The following is a 17,180-nucleotide window of genomic DNA, read 5'->3' as shown; positions in this document are numbered from 1 at the left end:
CATGAGTGTATAAAGAAGATGTGGGGTGTGTGTGTGTGTGTGTGTGTGTGTGTGTGTGTACCTAGAAGGTATAATGCTAAATAAGAGAAAGACAAATACCATATGATTTTATTCATAAATGGAATCTAAAAAATGAATAAACAAAAAGAAGAATCTGAACTATAAATACAGACAACAAACTGATGGTTGCCAGTTGTATTAAAAAAATACAGCAGCCATTCTTTATAAAACACTTGCAGAAAACTAGAAATAGACAAACTTTTAAAATCTGATAAAGAGTAATATGGAAAACACTCACCTGTTTTCTTCAACACTCTACTCATTCCCAATACTTCTGGTACTTCTGGTCACAAAATGTGTGGGATTTTTTTCCAAATCAAGCAATTCTCCAACTCTCCAGCAGACACCAGCTGTGTTATCTACAATTTAACTCAACTCTGATGCTATTTATTTGGAGATAGCATCAGATCTCAGAGGTTAAGGGTTCAGTCTCAAAAGACTGCCTCCACTTCAAATGCCAATTACAAGTGCAGATTATCACCTGTGCTTCTGACCAACTGGCTATAAATCAGAAGTTCCCAGACCCTCCCCATCAGGTTCAATTAATTTGATAGAACAGCTTACAGAACTCAGGAAAACAATTTACTTTTTAGATTACTGGTTTATTACCAAGGATATTAAAGGATACAAATAACCAGCAAGATGAAGAGATACATAGGGTGAGGTCCAGAAGGGTATTGAGCACAGAGCTGCTGTCACCAGGGAGTTTGGGGTGCAGTGGGGTACTCTTGTTCACCTGCCTGGAAGTTCTCCAAATCATGTCCTTTTGGGTTTGTATGAAGGCTTTATTACCTAGAGAGTATTGATTAAATCATTAGTCACTGGTGATTAATATAACCTCTATCTATATCCCCCCTACACACACACACACACACACACACACACACACACACACACTCCACTCTCTGGAGATTTGAAGTTTCCACCCCTCTAACCACATGGTTGGTTTCTGTGGCAACCAGCACCCATTCTGAAGCTATGTAGGGGCTTCCAGCCACGAGTCATCTCATCAACATAAAACTCGGGTATGGTGTATCACACAGACCAAACTGAAAAATGTAAAACAATAACATTTATAAAAGAAATGATAGGAGAAAGTTTTGTGGGCTTAAGCTAAGCAAATATTTTTTGACATGACATGAAAAGCACAGTTCATAACAGAAAAAGATAAATTATAATTTAAATGTTTTTTAATGTTTATTTATTTTTGAGACAATGTGAGAGACAGAGTGCAAGCAGCGTAGGGGCAGACAGAGGTAGACACAGTGTCTGAAGCAGGCTCCAGTCTTTGAGCTGTCAGCCCAGAGCCCAACGTGGGTTTCGAACTCAGGAACCGCGAGATCATGACCTGAGCGAAAGTCGGATGCTTAACCGCCTGAGCCACTCAGGCGCCCCTAAATTATAATTTAAAAATGAAAAACGTTTGTTATATAAAATACATTGATAAGAAAATGAGGGGCACCTGGGTGGCTCAGTCGGTTGAGCATACAACTTCAGGTCGGGTCATGATCTCAAGGTTTGCGGGTTCAAGCCCCACATAGGGCTTTGCATTGACACGTGGAGCCTGCTTCGGATCCTCTGCCTTCTGTCTCTGCTCCTCCCCCACTTGCTCTCTCTTTCTCTCTCTCTCAAGAATAGACATTTAAAATGAATAAACAGACAAAATAAAACAAAAAAAGAAAATGAGAAAACAAGTCACAGACTGAGAGAAAATATTTGCAAATCACACATTTGACAAGTGACTTTTATCCAAAATATTTTTTAAAAACTTTCAAAACTCCACAATATAAAAGGAAGCTTAAAGACATGCACAATTTTTTTTAATTCTCAAATCCTCATAAACTTGCCCTGTTTTCCAAGGAGAAAGAGTGCCCTAGGGGTGATAGTATTTGTTGCCATTTTTGTCCACCATTTGAGACTTTTGTTCTGTAGGGGAAAGGATCTTGATGGTCTTCCCCCCTTTCCCACAGTGGTTATACTTTTGCTCCCCCTGGCATTTATAATGAGGAATGCTTTTTCAGAACTCTTGCTATTCTAAAACAGTTAGTTTCATGGAAATCAGTCTTGAAATGAGTGCATATTCCCCTGAACTGTGTGACATTATAGGGTTCCATATTCTGTTGCTAACCCAGACTTGGCCTTTACCAGTTTGATAACAATTTTAGTTGAAATCTTACTGGTGTCTGATTACGTATGCACCAGGTAAGAAAGTACTTGTGTCCTATCTTCTCTTGAAAATGCCTGAGTATTCTTAGATTTGGGGTTAATGAATTTCCAGTTTATCCAGTTTTTTGTTGGTGTTATAACAGTGTAAGTGGTATTCCTCCCATGTTTTTCCATTTTAAATACACACTAGACGTTCTAGATAGATATTAAATATATTTTTGTACATAATATCCTTAATTTTTTCAGTGCCAGATACTTTAAGTTTTTTTTTAATTACCCAGTGCTCATCATGACAAGTGATGTAGAGTGCCAGATACTTTACACATGTTATACCACTTTATCCACATAGCAAATCTGTAAGTTAGGACCTATCCCCGTTTTACAAGTGAGTTTATGAAGCTGAGAAAACAGATATGATTTGTTGGTACTGGTAGATACAGTAAATAGAAAAGACTAAAACAAGCCTAGTTCTGCTTGGTTCATGTCTGCTTTTTATTTTTCCTCCTCACTGTATTATATCACTTCTTTTCAGAAGTTCAGAGAATGTAATATCCAATATGCTCTATTCCTACTGGTAAAAAATCTAACATTTCTTAGAAATGACAGGAGGGATAAGAGGGATGCAGAGAACTAAGTAAGGACTCATCTGTGCTGGCAGTGCTGACTCGGGATGGGGGGATCGGAGTAGGAGTTTGACTTTTGACAGCTTTCTCTAGGTGTGCTGGCAGAAATAGGTCTTTGCAAATGAGAACTTTGCAACATAAAATTGATATGACCAATCACTTCACAGATGACTGCTTTCCCCCAAGAACAGGAGGCAGTTTGGATTAGTCACAAATTGGAGAGTGACAGAGCAATCATTACAGTGTCTAAGTCCAGCTGCTAAACCTGGAGAGGTTAAGGCCACATCAACATCTGCCAAGTACAGCTCCCTGTTTATAAATCTGTGTGATGATCTAGTCTTTTCCTTTCCCTTTAAATGAGGGACAGATTTACCATGGCCAAAATTGAAAACATATTGGCACATATGATTTAGAAACCTGGCAAAAAACCTGCTGCCCTTAAAGTAAATGCAAGTGTGTGTGTATTTTAAATAATTTGGGTGGCTCATGTCTTCCATTTATTAGCCTTGGCTTTACTATTGGACACTTCCATTAAAACAGCCTTTCAGTGGGACCTGCATTTACTCTTAATGAATTAAGGTCAATGAGATGATACGGGGAACAAATGTGGGTAAGTGGTTAAAGTAATAAGCAGAAGAGTTTGATAAATTCAGGAAACCTTACTTATTATCTGTGAAACTTTAGCAAATTACTTAAGCACTCTGTTTCTCTGGTTTCTGTAAATTGAAAATAATAATAGTAACCTACTTTATGGATTTAGAAAGTTAAAGAAATCAATACATGTAAAGAACTTTAAAGAGGCTGTAGAATATCAAGTACTATGCCAGTGTTAGCTTTTGTTGTTGTTGTTGTTGTTGTTGTTGTTATTAAATTTTATTTCAAAATAATGGGAACAGAGAGCGATCTCATAAAAATTTCATTTTCCAAAGATACTTTTAACAATTATATAGCAAACACTGGAGTAAAGATATGCTAGAAATGACCCTGTTGCTATAATCTAAAGATTGGATGATAAGGACAAGAGAGGTGGCACAAATGTTGAATGAAAGGGCAGAAACCAAAATAGATTTCATGGTGGGAAATGTACAGATCTTGATAGTGTGAAAGATGAGGGATAGTAGAATTGGGGAGGCTGGGAGATTGGTGGAGCCAATTGTTGTAGTGAGAAAATTAGTAAGGGGCTGACTGTTGGCAGGAGGTTGGGGGCATATTAAATTCGAGGTATCATTTAGATTCCAAAGAGAAATGTCATGTGGATGATTGAGAATGTGGGACAAAATAGAGGAAGAGAGATTAGCATTGGAGCTGTAGATCTAATAATTATATTTAGGTAGTTCCTGAAATCATGTATGTATCTCAATTTTTTTTATTTGATCACAATATCTTTTTCTCAACTTTTTTAAAAAAGCTTCCAAAACTGTACTTGTTCCAAAATACAGACTTGGACTTGAAAATGAGAATTTGAGGATGAATAAAGAATGCTGATTTACATAAAATTATTCAAACAACTGAGGAGAAAATGAGATGCATAACATAGGCATAATAAAATCAACAAGAACTGCCTGATAGTGTATTCTGATCTCTGAAACAATTGCCCAAATTATACTCCAATCTAGATATTGCCTGCACTTGAAAAAAGTAAACAATAATAAAGTACTCATTTTGAAATATTGTGTCATTCAACTAAAGTAAAACTATATTTGAAAAGTTAGAGTTGCAATATAGTATAAAATAATATTTTCTCATTCCTTAGAAAACTGGTCATTAATGCCAATCTCTGTAAATCTATAAAGATGTACTTTGTTTTGTGAAATAGATGAATTCCTGAAAAATTGTATGCAAATACATTATATCTTAAATGTATTGGAATGGTTAATATTTTATAAGAAAACTTTTATCTGATTAATTATAACCTAGTTTATCTGTGTAGCTAATTTGGAAATCTATTTGATTTAAAACATAGATTATTTTGTCTAAAATGAAGATAATTAATAATAGTGGGCTACTGGGTAATGTACAGAATTGTTGAGACATTATATTGTACACCTGAAACTAATATAACACTGTGTGTTAATTACACTTCAATAAAAATAAAGAAAAGGGAGATAATGGCATTAACTCTCCTAGGGTTCTTAAAATTAAAGGAAATGATGCCTACAAAGTCAGAGCATAGTGCCTGGAACACACAGAATATGTCTAATAAATGTTTAATACAGTGTTTAAACCATGATAGTTATTGTTTTTAAGTTAATCAAGCATTATTAAATGGAGTATATTTTCAAAAGCAAGAAAAAAAAGAATAGTGGGCTATTATATGTCTACTTTTGTCTGGGAAATATTTGTTTCTATGCCCACTACTAATACATAGGTGTGGGCTCCCAGAAGCCATTTATTGTACTTTGTGATTGCACACTCCTTATTATGTCTGAGCTAGATGTGGAAGCCTGATCACAGTTATTCAGATAAGAATATTTCCCCTAGAAATTTGGAATTAGGACTTAGTATTAGACTGTAGTGGGAAATGTATCATGTACATTAAGAGCTGAAGGGTTGCCATAGTTTACTGAATGGAAGGAAAAACCAAATCTCAACTGAATAAAGAAAAGAGAAAAAGAAAGAAAGAAAGAAAGAGAGAGAAAGAAAGAAAGAAAGAAAGAAGGAAAGAAAGAAAAGAAAGAGAGAAAGAGAGAGAGAAAGAGAGAAAGAAAGAGAGGGAGGGAGTGAGAGAAGGAGGAAGGAAGGAAGGGAGGAAGGGAGGAAGGGAGAAAGAAGTACAAAACAAATAAGTAGATGTAAACAGAGATGAGAGATGAAGAGATGAAGCCTTTTCAGTCTTTGTTTGGCTCCAGTCACCCTCTGGGGCCTGGTAAATATCTGCCCTTCAGCTCTGTGAGACAATTCCTTATCCTTAAACTTTATTCCTCTTTCTTTCCTTCCTTCCTTTCTTTCTTTCTTTCTTTCTTTCTTTCTTTCTTTCTTTCTTTTCTTTCCCTTTCTTTCTTTCTTTCTTTCTTCCTTTTTTCCTTCCTTCCTTTCTTTCTTTCTTTTCTTCTTTCCTTTTTTTTTTTTTTATTTGGTTTTTTTTTGCCTAATCTGCTTTGGTTTGGTTTTGCTACTTGCAACCAAAAGGTCTTACTGGAGTAACTGGTATTAAGATGCAACTGCCAAAACATGGAATTAGTTGAGCCAAAATTAGGTGAATCATAGTGAGGATTTATGCTCCTCATGATTCTCTAGATGGGGAGTTGGCCATCCATATAAAAAAACTAGGAAAACAGCTTTTTAGAATATTGTCTCTTCCCTCTTGGCATAAGACTAATTGTACCCCATGGGTAATATTCACTAGAAAATGGCTACAGATTTGAAGATAAGAAAATGTATTGGTTACTCCATGTAGTGTTCAATAAACTATAATGAGAAAGAGGACAGTCAAATCTAAGGTTGTGAAGTTAGAAACAGATGGTTGAAAGTGAGATTGTCTAACTTGAATCTCTGAAGTCTACGCTATAGAATATTTCACATGTAAATTACTATACTAAAATAGCCAATTTTTTAAATGTTTCCTCTTTTCTAAGAATAAGGTTGATGTATCACTTGGGAAATAGTGGTATTTTGGCAATTTCAATGGGCAAATCTAAGAGGAGCCAGAGATTTTAGAAAACTCAATTCCAACAGGTTTCTCCAGTACACTTTTCTTTGCACTCTTCAGAACTGATTCATTCTACCCAATGTTAGGTATGTTCCACTACTTAAGTTAAAATACAACATGGAGGCAAGATCACAATTCTGAGACAATTTAGAGTACAAAACCAATTAACTAAATCACTTATTCATTGCTTCATTTTAATTGAGGTGAAGAGCACTACCACTCAAGCTAAATTACTTGGATTCTTGGGGCGCCTGGGTGGCTCAGTCGGTTAAGCGTCTGACTTCAGCTCAGGTCATGATCTCACGGTCTGTGGGTTCTGTGCTGACAGCTCAGAGCCTGGAGCCTGCTTCAGATTCTGTGTCTCCCTCTCTCTCTGACCCTCCCCCATTCATGCTCTGTCTCTCTCTGTCTCAAAAATAAATAAACATTTAAAAAATTAAAAAAAAAATTACTTGGATTCTTTTCATGCATTCACTTCTTAGTTGTCTGATTTAAGGCAAATTGTTGACCGTATTTCTTAGTTTCATTGCCTTTAAAATTGAGCTAAAAACTGTATCAATCTCATTGTATTTTTGAGGAATAATACAGATACAAGGCTCCATGCAATGCATGGTATGTGGTAAGAACTCAACAAGTAATTATCATCACCATTCTCATCCAATAATTATTTCTATGTTCCTTCTTTTTGCTAGTCACTATCCTAGGTGCTAGGGACAAAATAATAAAAAGGCAGACAAGGTTCATATATTTAGAGAGTTTACATTGTAGTGGAAACAGGACAAGACCAAAAATAAATGAATAAAAATAAAAAATAATTCCAAATAGCATTAAATGTCATGAAGAAAATAAAAACAGGATACTGGGATAGAGAGTGGTGAGAGCGGGGTGAAAAGGTTCGATACAATGATCAGGGAAGTCCTCTCTGAGCTAAGATATGAATATGAAATAAGTTATGAAACAAGTTAGGGAAGTTTTTTGAGAGAAGATAGCAAATGAAAAACTCTGATTGGAGTTGGAAATAGTAAGGACTCAGTGTTTGAGATAAAGAAAAAAAAAAGGTCTTTACAGCTATAATGTTGTGAGTAAAAGGAAAAAGAGGGACCAGATGAATTTGGATATCATACAAGGACTTTAAGGCCATGCTGAAAGTGTGAATTTTTTTCTAAGTGCAATGGAAAATTATTTGAAGGGGTTTTAAAAGCAAAAAATTATTTTAGAGGAACTAACTTATATCTTGAGAAAAACATAAATGAGGTAATTCTGGATACCTAGCATAACACATCACTCATAATCAAGTTTTGATAGACTCTTGTTTCTGGAAAGATATGTAATGCAACAGACAGTTATCTTTGTCACTTATTATCAGTGTAGCCTTGGGAAAGTTACTTAACTTCTGCAATATAGTGTCTTCACTGATTCTGAAGCATTAGGAATAATCACACTGACATCAAACAGTGTTTGAGGATCAAATTTGATACTTTATTTACTCATTCAACAAATACTTACTGAGCCCTTACTATGTGGCAGGTACTACTCCAAGAGCTGAGGATATAGCACTGACTATAATGAATGGTTGGCTTTCATGGAGCTGACATTCAAATAGATGAAATAGATAATAAATACAAATAAATGTTTATAATACTATGAGCCATAAAGAGGAAAAAAGGGTGAGAGAGTAGAGAGGGATCAAGAAGAGTTTTTCTGAGAAGTTGACAGATCTCCTAGGCAGAGATCTGAATGAAAAGAGACTTTGAACAATGCAAATATCTGGGGGAGGGATTTCCATAAAGAACTACAATTTCAAAACTTTCAGATAGGACCCTGATTGGTATACTTAAAAGACATCAAAATCTGCATATTTTGAGGTCAAAGAATAAAAGGAAGAGTGGTACAGAAAAGCTCAGAGAGATAACATGAGGCCAAGATTATTTATATATGCGAATATAAGAACTTTGGAGAATGACATGATCAGAATTACTTTTTCACAATAACACTGGCTACTGGGTAGAGAATAGATTTTTTATACCTTAGGGTGATTTAGATGTCTAAACTCAATATTTAGACCCTTTGCTGTATAAAGTTATAACCATAAAAAGATGGCACAGAACTCAACTTCTGTGAATTAACAGAAACTGAAGCCTCTCCGTGCTGACTCGGGTATTTGGAAATGAGGTATCTGTAGCACAGCCTCCTCCACCTCCTCACAACATGGCTAAAAATTCTGGGGTCGCTTCCAAAGGCTGTAGTTAGTGTCAATCTGTTGCCAGAAGAGTCAAGAGGTAGCAAGACACCTTCTGCTCTAGAACAAGCTCTGAAATTTTCCTCTAGGAAGAGAGATCTCCAGCCAGAAAGCTGAGGCCTGGTTTTAATCTGAGAAGTCTGATTGGTTTGGTGGAGGGAAATGTAAAATCTTTAGACATGCAGAGATAAGAAAAGGGAGAAAAAACACACATCAAAAAAATATCAGAGAACTGAAGAAAGACCCACTAAAGATGAGCCTGTAAACTGAAAGTTCACAGCAGAGAGGAAAAACGTGTTATGAAAAATACTTAATAAGTGGGTGAATTCACTTATAAGGGTTTTCACAGTATAGAACAATTTTCCATAATGAATATTTAAATGAATATGTTTTAAAAGGAATAGAAGGGGTTTTCCTAACTGACAAACCACATAGACCAAAATTCTACATTTAACATCATGCCTAATAGTGAAGCTTGGAAGAGAATGCCCATGGATATCAGAAAATGACAAGAATTCCTGCTAACATCATTATTAAATATTTTAGTGGATAGTCTGGCTCACACATGGGAAAATAAAGAAGACATAATAATTGTAAGAATTAGAAAAACCTAATTGTTATTTGTAGTTGATCATTTTTTTACATTGTAAATCTAAGGGAATCTACAAATTTTTATAACTAATAAAAGGCTTAATCAAATTTGCTGAATACAAATCAACAAACAATAATCAACAGTACTATATATCAGTAATGACCAATTACACAATGTAATAGTAAAAAATAACCTATTTTATAATAACAGAAAAAAAAAACCAACCCAGAACTATGATATACTTAGACATGAATTTGGAAAGATTCTATATCATAAAGGTGTTAATTTCCCCAAATTGTTTTGTAAGTCTAATGCAGTTCCACTCAATATCCTAACAGGGCTTTTCATGTAGCTTTTGCCAAAGGCTGTAAATTTAAAAGAAGCCATTTTTATTAAAAAATGACTGAATGTAACCACAATAAGGATTCATGAAGCAGAGAATCAAATAGATGATATAGAAAATAAATTTATGGAAAATAAGGAGGCTGAAAAAGAGAGAGAAACAAAGCTATTAGATCACAAATATATCACAAATATAGGGAAATCTGTTATTCCATAAAGCACAATAATATCTGTATCATAGGAGTACCAGAACAAGAGTGTGGGAAAGGGAGAGAAGGTTATTTGAACAAATTATAGCTGAAAAATTCCCTAATCTGGGGAAGGAAACAGTTATTCAAATCCAAGATCCAAGAACTCTACTCAAAATCAACAAAAACAGGTCAATACCAAGGTGTATAATAGTGAAACTTAAAAAATACAAAGATAAATAGAGAATTCTGAAAGCAGCTAGGGACAAAAGGTCCTTAACCTACAAGGGTAGACACATAAGGTTAGTAGCAAATCTGTCCACTAAAACTCTGCAGGCCAGAAGGGAATGGCAGGAAATATTCAATGTACTGAATGGGAAAAATATGCATCCAAGAATTCTTTATCCAGAAAACCTGTCATTCAGAACAGAAGGAGAGATAGTTTCCAACACCAGCAAAAACTAAAGGAGTTCATGAACACTAAACCAGCTCTTCAAGAATTATTGATGGGGACACTTTGAGCAGGACAGAGTCCAAAAGCAATAAAGACTAGAAAGTAACTGACAAAATACAGGAACGGCAACTCTACAGGCGATAAAATGGCACTAAATTCATATCAATCAATAATGATTCTGGATGTAAATGGACTAAATGCTCCAATCAAAAGACACAGGGTATCAGAATGGATAAACAAACAAGAACAGTTGATATGCTGCTTACAAAAGACTCATTTTAGACACAAAGACATCTCCAGATCATAAGTAAAGGGGTGGATCACCATTTATTATGCTAATGGACATCAAGAGAAAGCTGGAATAGCCATACTGATATCAGACAAACTAGATTTTAAAACAAAGATGGTTGCTTGTTCTAGCTTCGAGAAGAATGCTGGTGCAATTTTGATTTGGATTGCATTGAATGTGTAGATCGCTTTGGGTAGTATTGACATTTTAACAATATTTATTCTTCCAATCCATGAGTACGGAATGTTTTCCCATTTCTTTGTATCCTCTTCAATTTCCTTCATAAGCTTTCCATAGTTTTCAGCATACAGATCTTTTACATCTTTGGTTAGGTTTATTCCTAGGTATTTTATGATTCTTGGTGCAATTGTGAATGGGATCAGTTTCTTTATTTGTCTTTCTGTTGCTTCATTATTAGTGTACAAGAGTGCAACTGAGTTCTGTACATTAATTCAAAAGACCCCGAATACCCAAAGTAATTTTGAAGAAGAAGACCAAAGCGGGAGGCATCACAATCACAGACTTTAGCCTCTATTACAAAGCTGTAATCATCAAGACAGTATGGTATTCGCACAAAAACAGACACATAGACCAATGGAATAGAATAAATACTCCAGAATTGGACCCACAAAAGTGTGGCCAACTAATCTTTGACAAAGCAGGAAAGAATATCCAATGGAAAAAAGACAGTCTTTGTAACAAAGGGTGCTGGGCGGCAACATGCAGAAGGATGAAACTAGACCACTTTCTTACACCATTCACAAAAGTAAACTCAAAATGGATAAAGGACTTGAACGTGAGATGGGAAACCATCAAAACCCTAGAGGAGAAAGCAGGAAAAAACCTCTCTGACCTCAGCCTCAGCAATTTCTTATTTGACACATCTCCAAAGGCAAGGGAATTAAAAGCAAAAATGAACTATTGGGACCTCATGAAGATAAAAAGCTTCTGCACTGCAAAAGAAACAATCCATAAAACTAAAAGGCAACCGACAGAATGGGAAAAGATATTTGCAAATGACATATCAGACAAAGGGCTAGTATCCAAAATCTATAAAGAACTCACCAAACTCCACACCCGAAAAACAAATAATCCAGTGAAGAAATGGGCAGAAGATATGAATAGACACTTCTCTAAAGAAGACATCCAGATGGCCAACAGGCACATGAAAAGATGCTCAAAGTCGCTCCTCATCATGGAAATACAAATCAAAACCACACTCAGATACCACCTCACGCCAGTCAGAGTGGCTAAAATGAACAAATCAGGAGCCTATAGATGCTGGCAAGGATGTGGAGAAACGGGAACCCTCTTGCACTGTTGGTGGGAATGCAAACTGGTGCAGCTGCTCTGGAAAACAGTGTGGAGGTTCCTCAAAAAATTAAAAATAGATCCACACTATGACCCAGGAATAGCACTGCTAGGCATTTACCCAAGGTATAAAGGAGTGCTGATGCATAGGGGCACTTATACCCCAATGTTAATAGCAGCACCTTCAACAATAGCCAAATTATGGAAAGAGCCTAAATGTCCATCAACTGATGAATGGATAAAGAAGTTGTGGTTTTTATATACAATGGAATACTACTTGGCAATGAGAAAGAATGAAATCTGGCCTTTTGTAGCAACATGGATGGAACTGGAGAGTGTTAGGCTAAGTGAAATAAGTCTTATAGAGTAAGACAGATACCGTATGTTTTCACTCTTATGTGGATTCTGAGAAACTTAACAGAAGACCATGGAGGAGGGGAAGGAAAAAAAAAGAGAGGTTGGGAGCCAAACCATAAGAGACTCTTAAAAACTGAGAATAAACTGAGGGTTGATGGGGGGTGGGAGGAAGGGAAAAGTTGGTGATGGGCATTGAGGAGGGCACCTGTTGGGATGAGCATTGGGTGTTGTATGGAAACGAATTTGACAATAAATTTCATATTAAAAATATATAAAAATATAAATAAATAAATAAATAAAAGAAAAGTCTCAAATACACAACCTAACCTTGGAAAAAGAATAGCAAATAAAGCCCCAAACCAGCATAAAATGGGGAATAATAAAGATTAAAGCAGAAACAAATGATATAGAAATAAAAAAAAACAGCAGAAAAGACCAACAAAACTCGGAAGCTGGTTCTTTGAAGGAATTAACAAAATTGATGCACCCCTAGCCAGACTTATCAAAAAGAAAAGACAAGGGACCCAAATAAATAAAATCATGCCTGAAAGAGGAGAAATCCCAACCAACACCACAGAAATACAAACAATTTTAAGAGAATATTATGAGCAATAATATACCAACAAATTGGGCAATTTGGAAGAAATGGATAAACTCCTGGAAACATAAAAACTACCAAAACTTAAAGAGGAAAAAGTAGAAAATTTGAACAGTCCCATAACCAAAAAAGAAATTGAATCAGTAGTCAAAAATCTCCCGAAACAACAGCCCGGGGCTAGATGGCTTCCCAAGGGAATTACACCAAACATTTATAGAAGAGTTAATACCTTTTCTTCTCAAAACTGTCCCAAAAAATAGAAATGGAAAGAAAACTTCAAAACTCATTCTATGAGGCCAGCATTACCTTGATTCCAAAACCAAAGACCCCACTACAGACCAGTAGCCGTGATGATCATGGATGCAAAACTTCTCAACAAGACACTAGGAAATTGAATCCAACAGTACATTAAAAGAATTATTCACCATGTTTAAGTGAGACTTATTCCTGGGCTGCAAGTCTGGCTCAATATCCACAAATCAATCTACATGATATACCACATTAATAAAAGAAAGGATAAAAATCATATGATTCTCTGAAGAGTTGCGAGAAAGCATTTGTCAAAATATAGCATCTTCTTGAAAACAAAAACCCTCAACAAAGTAGGGATAGCAAGGACATACCTCAACATCCTAAAGGCCATATATGAAAGACCCACAGCTAATATCATCCTCAATGAGGAAAAACTAAGAGCTTTTCCCTAAGGTCAGGAACATGACAGGGATGTCCACTGTCACCACTGTTGTTCAACATAGTACTAGAAGTCCTACCTCAGCAATCATACAACAAAAAAGAAATAAAAGGCATACAAATTGGCAAGGAAGAAGCCAAACTTTCAGTATTCACAAATGACATGAGACTTTATATGGAAAACCCAAAAGACTCCACAAAAAATTGCTAGAACTAATATAAGAATTCAACAAAGCCATGATATAAAATCAATGTACAGAAATCCATTGTTTCTATACATCAATAATGAAACAGCAGAAAGAGAAATCAAGGAATTGATCCCATTTATAACTGCACCAAAAACCATAAGATACCTAAAGAATAAACCTAACCAATGAGATAAAAGATCTGTACTCTCAAAAGTATAGAATACTTATGAAAGAATTTCAAGAAGACACAAAGAAATGGTAAAACACTCCATACTAAGGGATTGGAAGAACAAACATTATAAAAATGTCTATATTACCCAATACAATCTATACATTCAATGCAATCCCTAGCAAAAAACACCAGCATTTTTCACAGAGCTAGAAAAAACTATCCTAAAATTTGTATGGAACCAGAAAAGACCCTGAATAGCCAAAGTAATGTTGGAAAATAAAAGCAAGCTGGGAGGCATCACAATTTCAGACTTCACATTATATTACAAAACTGCAATCATCAAGATAGTGTGGTACCGGCACAAAAACAGACACACAGAACAGTGGAACAGAATAGAAAACCCAGAAATGGATCTACAACTATATGGTCAACTAATCTTCAACAAAGCAGGAAAAATATCCAATGTAAAAAGGACTGGCACGGGGCGCCTGGGTGGCACAGTCGGTTAAGCGTCCGACTTCAGCCAGGTCACGATCCCGCGGTCCGTGAGTTCGAGCCCCGCGTCAGGCTCTGGGCTGATGGCTCGGAGCCTGTTTCCGATTCTGTGTCTCCCTCTCTCTCTGCCCCTCCCCCATTCATGCGCTGTCTCTCTCTGTCCCAAAAATAAATAAAAAACGTTGAAAAAAAATTAAAAAAAAAAAAAAAAAAGGACTGGCTCTTGAACAAATGGGGTTGGGAAAAGTGGACAGGGACATGCTGAAGGATGAAACTGGATCGCTTTCTTACACCACACAAAAATAAATTCAAAATGGATGAAATACCTAAATATGAAACAGGAAGCTATTAAAGTCATAGAGAAGAACATACAGGCAGCAACCTCTATTAAAGTCATAGAGAACATAGGCAGCAACCTCTTGGCCTCAGCCAGAGCAACTTCTTACTGGACACATCTCCAGAGGCAAGGAAAACAAAAGCAACAATGAACTATTGGTACTTCATCAAGATAAAAACTTCTGCACAGCAAAGGAAACAATCAAGAAAACGAAAAGGCAACCTATGGAATTGGAGAAGATACTTTCTGATGACATATTGGATAAAGGGCTAGTATCCAAAATATAAAGAATTTATCAAACTCAACACTCAAAAAATAAATAATCCAGCTAGGAAATGGGCAGAAGCATGAACAGACACTTCTCCAAAGATGTCCAGATGGCGAACAGACACATGAAAAAATGGTCAACATAACTCATCATCAGGGAAATATAAATCAAAACCACAATGAGATACCACTTCACACCTGTCAGAATGGCTAAAATGAACTCAGGAAATAACAAATGTTGGTATGGATGCACAGAAAGGGGAACCCTCTTACACTGTTTGTGGGAATGCAAACTGGTGCAGCCACTCTGGAAAACAGTTTGCAGCTTCCTCAGAAAGTTAAAGACAAATCTACCCTATGACCCAGCAATTGCACTACTAGGTATTTACCCAAAGGATACAAAAATACTGATTTGAATGGGTACATGCACCCCAATGTTTATAGCAGCATTATCAACAATGGTCAAATCATGGAAGGAGCTCAAATGTCCATTGACTGATGAATGGAGGAAGAAGATGTGGCATATATATAATGGAGCATTACTCAGCTATGAAAAATAATCTTGCCTTTTGCAATGACATGGATGGAACTAGGGTGTATTATGCAAAGCAAAATAAATCAGAGGAAGAAAAATACCATATTATTTCACTCATATGTGGAATTTAAGAAACAAAACAGATGAACATAGGGAAATGGAAGGAAAAATAAGATAAAAACAGAGAAGATGGCAAACCATAAGAGACTTGTAAGTATAGAGAACAAACAAAGGGTTGCTGGACGGGAGGTGGCTGGGGGGATGGGCTAAATGGGTGATGGGCATTAAGGAGGGCATTTTTTGGGATGAGCACTGGATGTTATATGTAAGTGATGAATCACTAAATTGTACTCCTGAAACTAATAGTACACTATATGTTAACTAAGTTGAACATAAATAAAATCTTGCAAGAAAAAAACAAGTCATTTGTGAGGTGTGATTCAGTTAGCTCAGCCTTTGAAAAAAGGACATAGCCCTACAACTAGTACAGGGTATTAATTATACCTCATGGTATTTTTTCCATATGTACTTTTTGATATGTTAATTAAAGTCCTTGAATTTTAATATACTAATATTCCAATATTAAGAAAAACTCTCTTAGAAACATTAATTGAATTATGGGAAAAGCAAAATACCTATGGAACAAAAAAAGTTGTTATCTGTCAAAAAATGTTGGAAAAGATGCTTACCAAATAGATGTTCTAAGCAATAGAAAAACCTTAAGCAGATTTTTAAAATATAATCTACAGTATGTTGTTCTGGATGTTGAAGACTCTCACCTGCCTGAAGGCAGGGGGCTGGATATGATGAATTCTGGAGATTATTTACTAGTTCTAATCCTATCTTCCTAATCTCATGTTAATGTTAATATTCGGTCAGAAACGTCAAAAGTAAACTTCCCTGCTCATTTCTGCTTGCTGTCCTTTCACATAACTCTGTCCTGCTCTTGACTGGGGTCACCCTAAGCAACATGCCTGGATGAGTTTAGTGTATCACCTTTACCAATCTTGTCATTTTTAAATTTTCTGATGACTAAAAATTTTTATTTCTTCTCTCTGAATCAGGTCATGTAATAACAGGTATTTGTGGCTCTTATATTAATCAGTGCTATGCTATGTTATTAAAAGATAATGAAATGACATATTTTTATACCCAATGTAACCAATTTTTGCAATAGTTTCTACTTGGTGAGGTATAAATGTGAAACCACTTTATGCTTTTTCTCCATTCTCTGCCTGCACCTGAGCTATTTTGCATCTCCTTGTCCTGTCCTTTAATGACACCTTGAGTAGATTACACAACTCCCAGTCATGTGTGGTTATTAAAAGCTTAGTTTAGACTATAACTAATTCAAATTTTCCTCTCTCCTATTGCTAGCCAGGATTGTGTATATACAAATGAACCTGAAATTGGGAGGAATGTGTAGTCTGATGCTTTTCCTTTGTTATCTTGCTATCTTTTTCACCTTAAAGTGGTCAGCCTCCAGAAAACCTATTCCCACCTCCTCCCCTAGGTTCTGGCTCTTTAAATGTGTTGAAGGGTAGGATCAAGATAGATGATAGATTAGATAGATAGATAGATAGATAGATGATAGATAGATAGATAGATAAAGGAAGAACAGGCAGGTG

General features: G+C 35.9%; 1 long non-coding RNA gene across 1 annotated transcript in view; it reads right to left on the bottom strand.

Annotated features, from left to right (window-relative positions):
- Positions 1-720: 720 nt before the first annotated feature.
- LOC125931949 (uncharacterized) overlaps positions 721-17,180 on the bottom strand; it is a 76,136-nt gene continuing 59,676 nt past the window's right edge. The window contains exon 3 of the long non-coding RNA XR_007460512.1: positions 721-852. This is a non-coding gene — a long non-coding RNA (uncharacterized LOC125931949). The remainder of the gene's footprint in view (positions 853-17,180) is intronic.

Source organism: Panthera uncia, chromosome X (assembly GCF_023721935.1).
Source record: "Panthera uncia isolate 11264 chromosome X, Puncia_PCG_1.0, whole genome shotgun sequence".
NCBI lineage: Eukaryota > Metazoa > Chordata > Mammalia > Carnivora > Felidae > Panthera > Panthera uncia.
The sequence above is the reverse complement of the archived record's forward strand: the minus strand, read 5'-3'. Positions and strand labels throughout refer to the sequence as shown.